The sequence below is a fragment of the Salmo salar genome, chromosome ssa18 (genome assembly GCF_905237065.1).
Source record: "Salmo salar chromosome ssa18, Ssal_v3.1, whole genome shotgun sequence".
Classification (NCBI taxonomy): domain Eukaryota; kingdom Metazoa; phylum Chordata; class Actinopteri; order Salmoniformes; family Salmonidae; genus Salmo; species Salmo salar.
This window is the reverse complement of record NC_059459.1, coordinates 19,479,982-19,489,624: the sequence shown is the minus strand read 5'-3', so window position 1 is coordinate 19,489,624 and position 9,643 is coordinate 19,479,982.

Below are 9,643 nucleotides of genomic sequence, written 5' to 3'. Positions count from 1 at the left end.
AGTACACATATACCCGCTGCGTTTTGGTCTCAATCCGACGACAACCGTTACAGAAAAAACAATACCATGCACCACTAGTGGTCAAAATGTTTTTGATGCTCAAAAAATATGCGGTATGGTACTGTACTCTGGGAATGAAAATACAGTACCATTCGAAATGCAGTAATTCTTTCCCCGTCCACATTTTCCCATAGTTCACCATCATTTACAGTATGCAGCAGTAAAATGTTACTGTTGATAATACCTCAAATTACCATATAAATGACAATTTTCCGTTACAGTGCAGTCCTCAGGGATGGGGGGGGAATGGGGCGCTTCCCTCCATCCCTCCCTCCATCCCCCCTCCAACCCCTTTCGGCACACCTAACCCTTTGATACTCCTTTCCTTCCTCCTCCCTCCATTCCTCCTACCTATTAATGCCCCTGTTAGTTTTGCCATCAAAAGACTGTCTTTAAGTCCTTCAAAAAAGGGGGTCGGAGCACAATCTCATTTGCGTGAGGGGACTTTACAAAGGTAGAGTTTTGTAGAATAGAATGAAAAGGGAGACGGCATTGCTCTGGTGCCTTGATCTCTGTGAGGGGTAAATGGACTGGATTGTCTTGGCCCCTGCTGGTGGGCTAAGCTGTGACAGAGTTAGTGGCAGGGGGTTAAATCAAAGGTTGGGTTATCCTCACTGGGTCATCTCCAGCATATTAGGACGTTATCTAAATGTTGATTCGTTCACACCAACATCTGAGGGGACTTGATGAGGTGCCATAAGGAACACTCAATAGACTGTCCACGCCCCTAAAGGAAGGCAACAGTCAAGTTCACCTCCGAAAGCAGACATTCTAACATTCTTATATTCGTAAGACTTCTTTTCTCTCTCTCTCTTTCCTTGGTGAATACTGATCTTCAAGGACTATGAACGTAAAATAAAATATAAGCATTGTATTTCACTCAGCATCATCCTCACTCACAGTCCTTACTAGTTGAATCATACTCATAACTCGGGCCCGACGGTTTCCTTGACCACATGACCTGACCAACACAAACTACAGATGTAGAGAATTTCTAGTCCAATCCATATAGTCAGTACAAATTCAGGGCCCAACTCATAACCAATCCCCGATGGCTTGCATGCTGTGTGACTGTTCTGCAGGTTTACAGTGACTGAGAACACCCCACAGCCGTGCCGTGGAGTTGTGTTGAGGTTGCAGTCTGTGTGTGTTCCTCCATTGTGGGTGGGAAACTTCACATTACTGTCACTCTCACAACTGATGTGAATAACAGGACATAAATCACACTAACTCAGCCCTGGACTCGCAGCTTGGGCTGAGGAACATGGATTTACACTGATCATGCATGCCCACCCCCTCCTTATGTTGTTGAGGGTGGTGATGGGAATGGTTGGCACAATTTGAGTTATGGACAATGCAAGTATATGTTGTGATGTTCTCATGCTGCTAGGTAGCCACCCAAAAGGCCAATTGATACCAGATTTCAGATAAGTTATTGTTGGAATCAAACTGTCCCTACATGTCAGATGCTGTCCCAGAGATGTCTTAACTCTCCAGTAACCCCAAACCGTTCCCTTGGCTCGAACTACACAGTCACATCAACTCTTAGCCAAGCACCAAATCCTCCAGAATCCTTGGTGATATTTTTGGACCTATTCTGAAATTCGGTAAGACATGGTGATTAAGCAATATTAATACTTTGGTTAAAATGCTAACTACTATTGTTGGTATCAGCACATTCCTCAGTGTATGCATTTGACCATCGCATTACACAAATTAAATCTCCATTCAAGAGCTCTTCTATTTTGTGGCACCCTACATTTAACTGACAACCCCAAAACAACACTGGCAGCCTCACAAATGTTCCATTTAATTTAAACTGTGCTTTTGGCATTCAGACGATGATAAACATCTGTTTAGAGCAGGGTGGTCAGCACAATCCAAAACCGCACCACTTCACTGTCTCCCTCACAAACATAAACAATCACACAACATACTGATGTCGCAGGGAGTACTGGTATTCTGAACACATACTACATTTTAGTGATGTGCACAATCTCCAACATGCCAATTCATTTCTGTCCCACTGGTCTACTAATTACGTAACTGCTGTCACAGATATCTGGACAAGTTCTCTACAACTCTAATTACCATTCCTCTAAGAAAAACCTATGTTCACTAAAAACAAAAGCAACACTAGGCCTGCAGGGAGTGATCTAAGCAGCTGATAGGGAGCCTTGATTAGCAAGGAGCTAACTAGAACCCTTGTGCATAACGTTTTAATTCAACATAGTGCCCCCCTCTCTCTGTCCTATCACAAATCTTCAGTTATCTTCAAACTACTGCTCTTGTCCTTCAGCTAGAACCCTTATCATATATTGATTATGTCTCTTAGATTAAAGGACTGGCTTTAATTTCCACAAGAATGTGCCCCCCTCTCTGTGTCCATATGGAAACACTTCCCAGACAGATTGGTTCTGCTTTCCTTTGGACCAGGTCCCACTGGTCAGAAGAGGACTTGCAATAACTGTAGCTGTCTTATGTGTCCGTGTAAACACTTAGAGGACATTCTAAACAGGTTGCTTTGCTAATTCTCATGGGCAATCGTAGACATAGCAACACCAATTATGGTGTTATTATGGATTACAGTAGCCCACCAACAACACAGGAACTGTTGTCCTACGGTGGAAAAACCTGCTTATGGAAATAAAAGCTGGCCATCACAATAATTTAGTCTGCTGAACAAACTTAAAAGGACAATTCTTAATTTGTTTGTTGTGTGTACTAAACACAAATCATATTTAGTACAGGTATATGTCATACTCAACAGCTATAAAACACATCAGTTTTATCATTTTCAAAAAGTAATTTCGATTACTCCAGGCAATACATTGGACTGGTAAATGCACCCCCAAAACCTCTCCAGACATTAAACCATGTGCTGAGAGGTAGAATTGCCTCAATGTGGGTTACACACAAATTACGGACATTTTGTCTCAGGGCATAATCACTAATATGCCGCTGTTGTTGCCTAGGCTGCCAGTCCCTGGGTCTGAGGTTAAATGTTGTTTTTTTCTCTCTCTTGGCTGTGTGGTTTGCAACAGCTTAATCACAAGCCACAGGAATCCCAGTCATTTTGATAGGAGTCATACAGGAGGCTCTCATATGTAATACTGTTTATGGGACTCTTACATCTAGCACGTTTTCTGTATGCATGGTGAGCAACTTAAAAACATGGCATATGTTGACAGTCATACATGGATAAATACCAAATATGAGACTGTATAGTGAAGATATTGAAGACAAAAATGATCGTATAGGGTCAAGATCCACCCAGACAAAGATGGAGAAACAGTGAGGATGAGCGGGAAAGAGGGGCAAGACACTGCAAGACAATGAGGGATACAAATTCCCATACCAACCTAAAAATTACAATTCCAAGAAAAACACTAAGGTCTGGTAGATAGCTTTGATCACTGGATGTCCAACATGCTGACAGCATTACATGTAGTTATCAGTAAGAGACAGATTCCAGAGCATCTGAGTGTCATCTGACTGATCACAGTACACAGGTGTTTCCCATCCCTTCCAAACAACCTTGTTTACAAAAACAACAGCATTTACAAAAGAATGTCAAAAAGCCAGGGCCCACTGCAGTTAACGCCTCAGTTTCACGTTGGCTGCCCCATTTCAACTCTAATTGTGTGAGTCTGAATACCAAGCGTATGTTTTATTGAGCGTTCGAGCTGCTAGCCATCCAAAAGCTACCACAAAGGAGGTTTTGAAACCAAGGCCAGTTTAAACACTCAAGCTTTGTCCTGCTCTGCATGTAATTTACAATCAATTTAATGCACTTAAAATGTGCTACTGTTGACTCCCATGGTGCACTCTAATAAACTCATTTACAGTACAGATGTTTTTTGTGTGTTCTGAGACTTAACAGTCAGCACTTCATCCATATTGACCCTAGGAGCTACAGCAGTCCCATTCTTTGACATACATTATTAGATGCTGATTCCTTTGGAAAACAAAACTCATTTGGAGAGGCCCGAGCCAGTGTTTACATGTTTGGTTCAGACCTTTGATCAAGACAGCTCGCTTTCCCTGTCCCACTTTCTCTCTCGTTCATTGTCCTCTTCCCTTCCCTCTTTCACTCTCCCCACTCCCTCTCTTTCTCTGAAGCCTCTTCTGTCTCTTGTTGCCTTCCTTTCCATCTCCCCTTCTGATCTGCTGGAGACATTGCATGACATCTGTCCCCTTCTCCTCTGAGATCTGTGAATACGTACAGAGGAATGTGTGTCCTTCCTGACATTACAACTCTATAGCCTAACAAGAGGGGAGGGGGAGGAAGAGAGGAGGATGTCAAGATGTTAAGAATGGTTTTGGAAGCTGGAGAAAAAAAGAGAGGCCTTTGTGGTGGCTTATCTGACAGGATATGAAGAAAATGTGAATGGCTTTGGCATTTGGCAAAATAGTTTCCTTCAATGGGAATTCACTACAACCGATGTTGGCTAACAAGAGGCAGAATAAACATCTGAAGAGTCCCTCAAAAGCACAGAGAGAGAAAGAGAGAAAGAGGGAGAGAGAGATAGGGAAAGGAAGAGAGAGGACGAGAAAGACAGAGAGAGAGAGAGAGAGAGAAAGAGCCAGAGGGTGTTTTAGAAGTTCCGTATTTTGCTAATTGCGGGGGATAAGATGTAGCAGTTTGCCGGTAGTTGTGATTACTATCAATGGAAGCGATTGAACAGATGTTCCTGTGCTGTTAGTGCTGTTTGAAGGCATCATTCTTTCCAGCTTCTCTCCTGAGGATAAGTCCAACAACAGCCTGCCTGCTGGAGCTTTTCTAAGCCATGAGGGAAGCAATTATCTGGCTCTGCTCACAGGGCAGGGGGTAGTTAGATTGGGGGCAGTTTAAAATGTCAGTCATTTCAAGTTAACAGAATTTATGATTTGATGAAATCCTCATTGAAAGTCATGGCATTGACTCCAAGAATGACTACTTGTTGTAGTAATGTCTGTAGACTACCACCCCAAGACCAACCAAAATTCCAAATGAAGGTGAATCATCCTCACGGTGACACACGCAAACACGCACACACAGCACTGCTTCCTTCCTTCTGTGTCCGTGTCCTTCTCTTTGTGAATGAGCTCTATCACGGCCTCCTTTTCCTGATGCAGTGTAATTGAAGCTGTTGTATTACAGGGCTGGCTATCTCTCGGCTGAGACACATCCTGAAGTAGACCCATGCAGTCTCTGTCCTCTGATTATTAGCTCAGGAAGTCGCTATGACGTAATAACACTCTAATGAGAGAGCTCTACTCTTATTTAAAGTGTTTTATTAAGATCCTGCCTTTTTGACCTTGTGATGCTTATCCAAAACACATCGTTTCTGGTCCTGGAGACTCCTGTACTCCTGTATTCCTGTACCCAATGGGTCACAGCAGACGCTTGTTTCCAACATCACTCTCAGTGTCCCAATAACTTTGAATAGCTTAATTCCTTGCATTTCTCCTTTGACTTCATGACGACTTTGTCTGAAAGGACTTGATAGATATTAGCAATATAACAATTCTTAGATTCCAGCGGTCATGAATGAACAGAGATGCATAAGCACTGATAAGTAAGGACTGGCCTGATGCACCCACTTAAATCCTCTCAGATGGGAAACAAGGAAGGTGGCCTATTCAGCAAAGGCGTCATGCACATAGGGGCACAAGATCACGTGCCTCCTCAGATAAAAAAAGCAATTTAATTTGAGTGTTTTTTATACAGTATATATATACTGAATAAAAATATAAACACAACATGTAAAGTATTGGTCCCATGTTTCATGAGCTGAAATAAAATATTCCAGAATTTTTCCATATGCACAAAGAGCTTATTTCTCAAATTTTGAGCACACATTTGTTTACATCCCTATAAGTGAACATTTCTCCTTTGCCAAGATAATCCATCCACCTGACAGGTGTCACATATCAAGAAGCTGATTAAACAGCATAATCATTAAACAGGTGCACCTTGTGCTGGGGACAATAAAAGGCCACACCAAAATGTGCAGTTCTGTCCAACACCACAATGCCACAGATGTCTAAAGTTTTGAGGGAGCATGCAATTGGCATGCTGACTGCAGGAATGTCTACTTGAGCTGTTGCCAGAGAGTTAAATATTTATTTCTCTACCATAAGCCACCTCCTAAACATAGTTTTAGAGAATTTGGCAGTATGTCCAACCGGCCTCACAACTGCAGACCACTTGTAACCACGCCAGCCCAGGACCTCCACATCCGTCTTCTTCACCTGCGGGAACGTTCTTCACCTGCAATACCAGCCACCCGGACAGCTGATGGAACTGAGGAATATTTCTGTCTGTAATAAACCCCCTTTTTGGAGAAAAACTCACTGACTGGGCCTGGCTCCCCAGAGGGTGGGCCTGGCTCCCCAGAGGGTGGGCCTGGCTCCCCTGAGGCTGGGCCTATGTTGCTTTTATATTTTTGTTCAGTATACACTACCAGTCAAAAGTTTGGACACACCTAATCATTCAAGGAATTTTCTTTAGTTTTACTATTTTCTATTGATGACATCAACACTATTAAATAACACTTATGTAATCATGTAGTAACCAAAAAAAGTGTTAAACTAATCTAAAAATATTTAATATTTGAGATTCTTCAAAGTACCTTCCTTTGCCTTGATGACCGCTTTGCACATTCTTGGCATTCTCTCAACCAGCTTCATGAGGTAGTCACCTGGAATACATTTCAATTACCAGTTGTGCCTTGTTAAAAGTTAATTTGTGTAATTTGTGTAATTTCTTTCCTTCTTAATGCATTTGAGCCAAAGTGTGTGACAAGGTAGGGTCCCGTGTGGCTCAGTTGGTAGAGCATGGTGTTTGCAACGCCAGGGTTGTGGGTTCGATTCCCACGGGGGACCAGTATGGAAAAAAAATGTATGAAATGTATGTATTCACTACTGTAAGTCGCTCTGGATAAGAGTGTCTGCTAAATGACAAAAATATGTAAATGTAGGGGTGGCATACAGAAGATATCCCTATTTAGTAAAAGACCAAGACCATATTATTGCGAGAACAGCTTAAATCAGCAAAGAGAAATGACAGTCCATCATTCCTTTAACCTGAAGGACAGTTAATCCGGAAAATGTCAAGTCCAGGCGCAAAAACCATCAAGCGCTATGATGAAACTGGCTCTCATGAGGACGGCTACAGGAAAGGAAGACCAAGCATTACCTCTACTGAAGAGGATAAGTTCATTAGAGTTATCAGCCTCAGAAATTGCAGCCCAAATAAATGCTTCACAGAGTTCAAGTAACAGACACCTATCAAAATCAACTGTTCAGAGCAGACTGTGTGAATCAGGCCTTCATGGTCGCATTGCTGCAAAGAAACCACTACTAAAAGACACCAATAATAAGAAGAGACTTGCTTGGGCCAAGAAACACGAGCAATGGACATTAGACCGGTGGAAATCTGTCCTTTGGTCTGATGAGTCCAAATTTGAGATGTTCGGTTCCAACCGCCATGTCTTTGTGAGACGCAGAGTAGGTGAACGGATGATCTCCGCATGTGTGGTTTACACCGTGAAGCATGGAGGAGGAGGTGTGATGGTGCTTTGCTGGTGACACTTAGAATTCAAGGCACACTTAACACTTAACCAACCGGCTACCACAGTATTCTGCAGCGATACGCCATCTCATCTGGTTTGCGCTTAGTGGGACTACCATTTGTTTTTCCACAGGACAATGACCCAACACACCTCCAGGCTGTGTAAGGGCTATTTGAACAAGAAGGAGAGTGATGGAGTGCTACATCAAATGATCTGGCCTCCACAATCACCCGACCTCAACCCAATTGAGATGGTTTGGGATGAGTTGGACTGCAGAGTGAAGGAAAAGAAGCTAACAAGTGGTCAGCATATGTGGGAACTCCTTCAAGACTGTTGGAAAAGCATTAAAGATGAAGCTGGTTGAGAGAATGCCAAGAGTGTGCAAAGCTGTCACGAAGACAAAGGATGGCTACTTCGGAGGATCTCAAATATAAAATATATTTTTTGATTTGTTTAACACTTTTTTGGTTACTACATGATTCCATATGTGTTTTTTCATAGTTTTGAGGTCTTCACTATTATTATAAAATGTAGAAAATATAAAAAATACTAAGAAAAATCCTTGAATGGGTAGGTGTGTCCAATCTTTTGACCGGTACTGTATATTTTTCAGAAGTTAAGTTAATTATTACATTTCATTTTTAAGCCCACATTTTATCATGATTATTTATAAAAATATTTGTCAACGGTCTTTTGCGGAGGGAGCCCACTGACTGGACCAGGCATAGGACTCACAGGAGGTCTGTTTGTACATTAATTTGATCAGGCTACAGTATGTAGCCTATTGATTCCTTCTTGATGAATAAATACAACGAAATGTTGTTGTTGTTTCTCTGTAATACTAGCCACCTATTCATTTTATTAAGTTGTCTTCAGCTAGCCACCAAGATAGGTTCCCAATCTCCCAACCTCATAATGAGCTACCAAGCCATTTCATGCTATCAATCAAGTTAGAGTAGCTTGTCTAACTATCTTAGCTGGCATGCCTGCTGGCAAGGTTGCTAGACTAGAAAATATAAACTGTGCTTTCTTTCTTGGGTTATGATACTATATACCAGTGCAGCAGTTGTACTAAACTCCTAAGGCATAAAAGCTCTAACATGTGCATCAATGTGCATCATTAATTAAAATGACAATTGAACAGGTAAAGAGTTATGCTTAGATAACCTATGTAGGAAAATATCCACATTTTTTACATAAAATTAGGCATAATGATTATTGCGCTTGATTGCAGGAAAAAGCTGTTTCAGGTGTTTATAAAATGCTAAATTCTCAGAATTCCGAAGGGGGGCTGTCACGTACTTCGTGCCCCCTCTAAAATAATTGATGCATAACGCCTCTACTTTTAAGAATGCAGCTACTGCTTTGATTGCACTGTTTCCTTTTGATAATTATCTTATTTTAGTCCATTATAGCAGTCTATCCAGAATTATTGACTTTAGCTATCAAACACAGTCAAAAGTGTTGACTTGGGTCCATCTAGGCTAAGGGGTGTCATTGTCCAGTCCTGCTCTATGGCAAAGTTTTCATGATATCTTTGTATGAGTGAGTGGTGATACAGTGCATTCAGAAAGTATTCAGACTCTTTTTTGTTACGTTTCAGCTTTATTATAAAATGGATTTAAAAAAAAACTTCATCAATCTACACATAACACCCCATAGAAATATTTGCAAATGTATTAAAAATAAAAAACAGAAATACCTTATTTACACAAGTATTCAGACCCTTTGCTATGAGACTCAAAATTAAGCTCAGGTGCATCCTGTTTCCATTGACCATCCTTGAGATGTTTCTACAACTTGATTGGAGTCAAACTGTGGTAAATAAAAAATTTTGGACATGATTTGGAAAGGCCTCTAAAAGACCTGTCTATATAAGGTCCCACAGTTGACAGTGCATGTCAGAGCAAAATCCAAGCAATGAGGTAGAAGGAATTGTCTGTAGAGCTCCGAGACAGGATTGTGTCGAGGCACAGATCTGTAGAAGGGTACCAAAACATTTCTAAAGCATTGAAGGTCCCCAA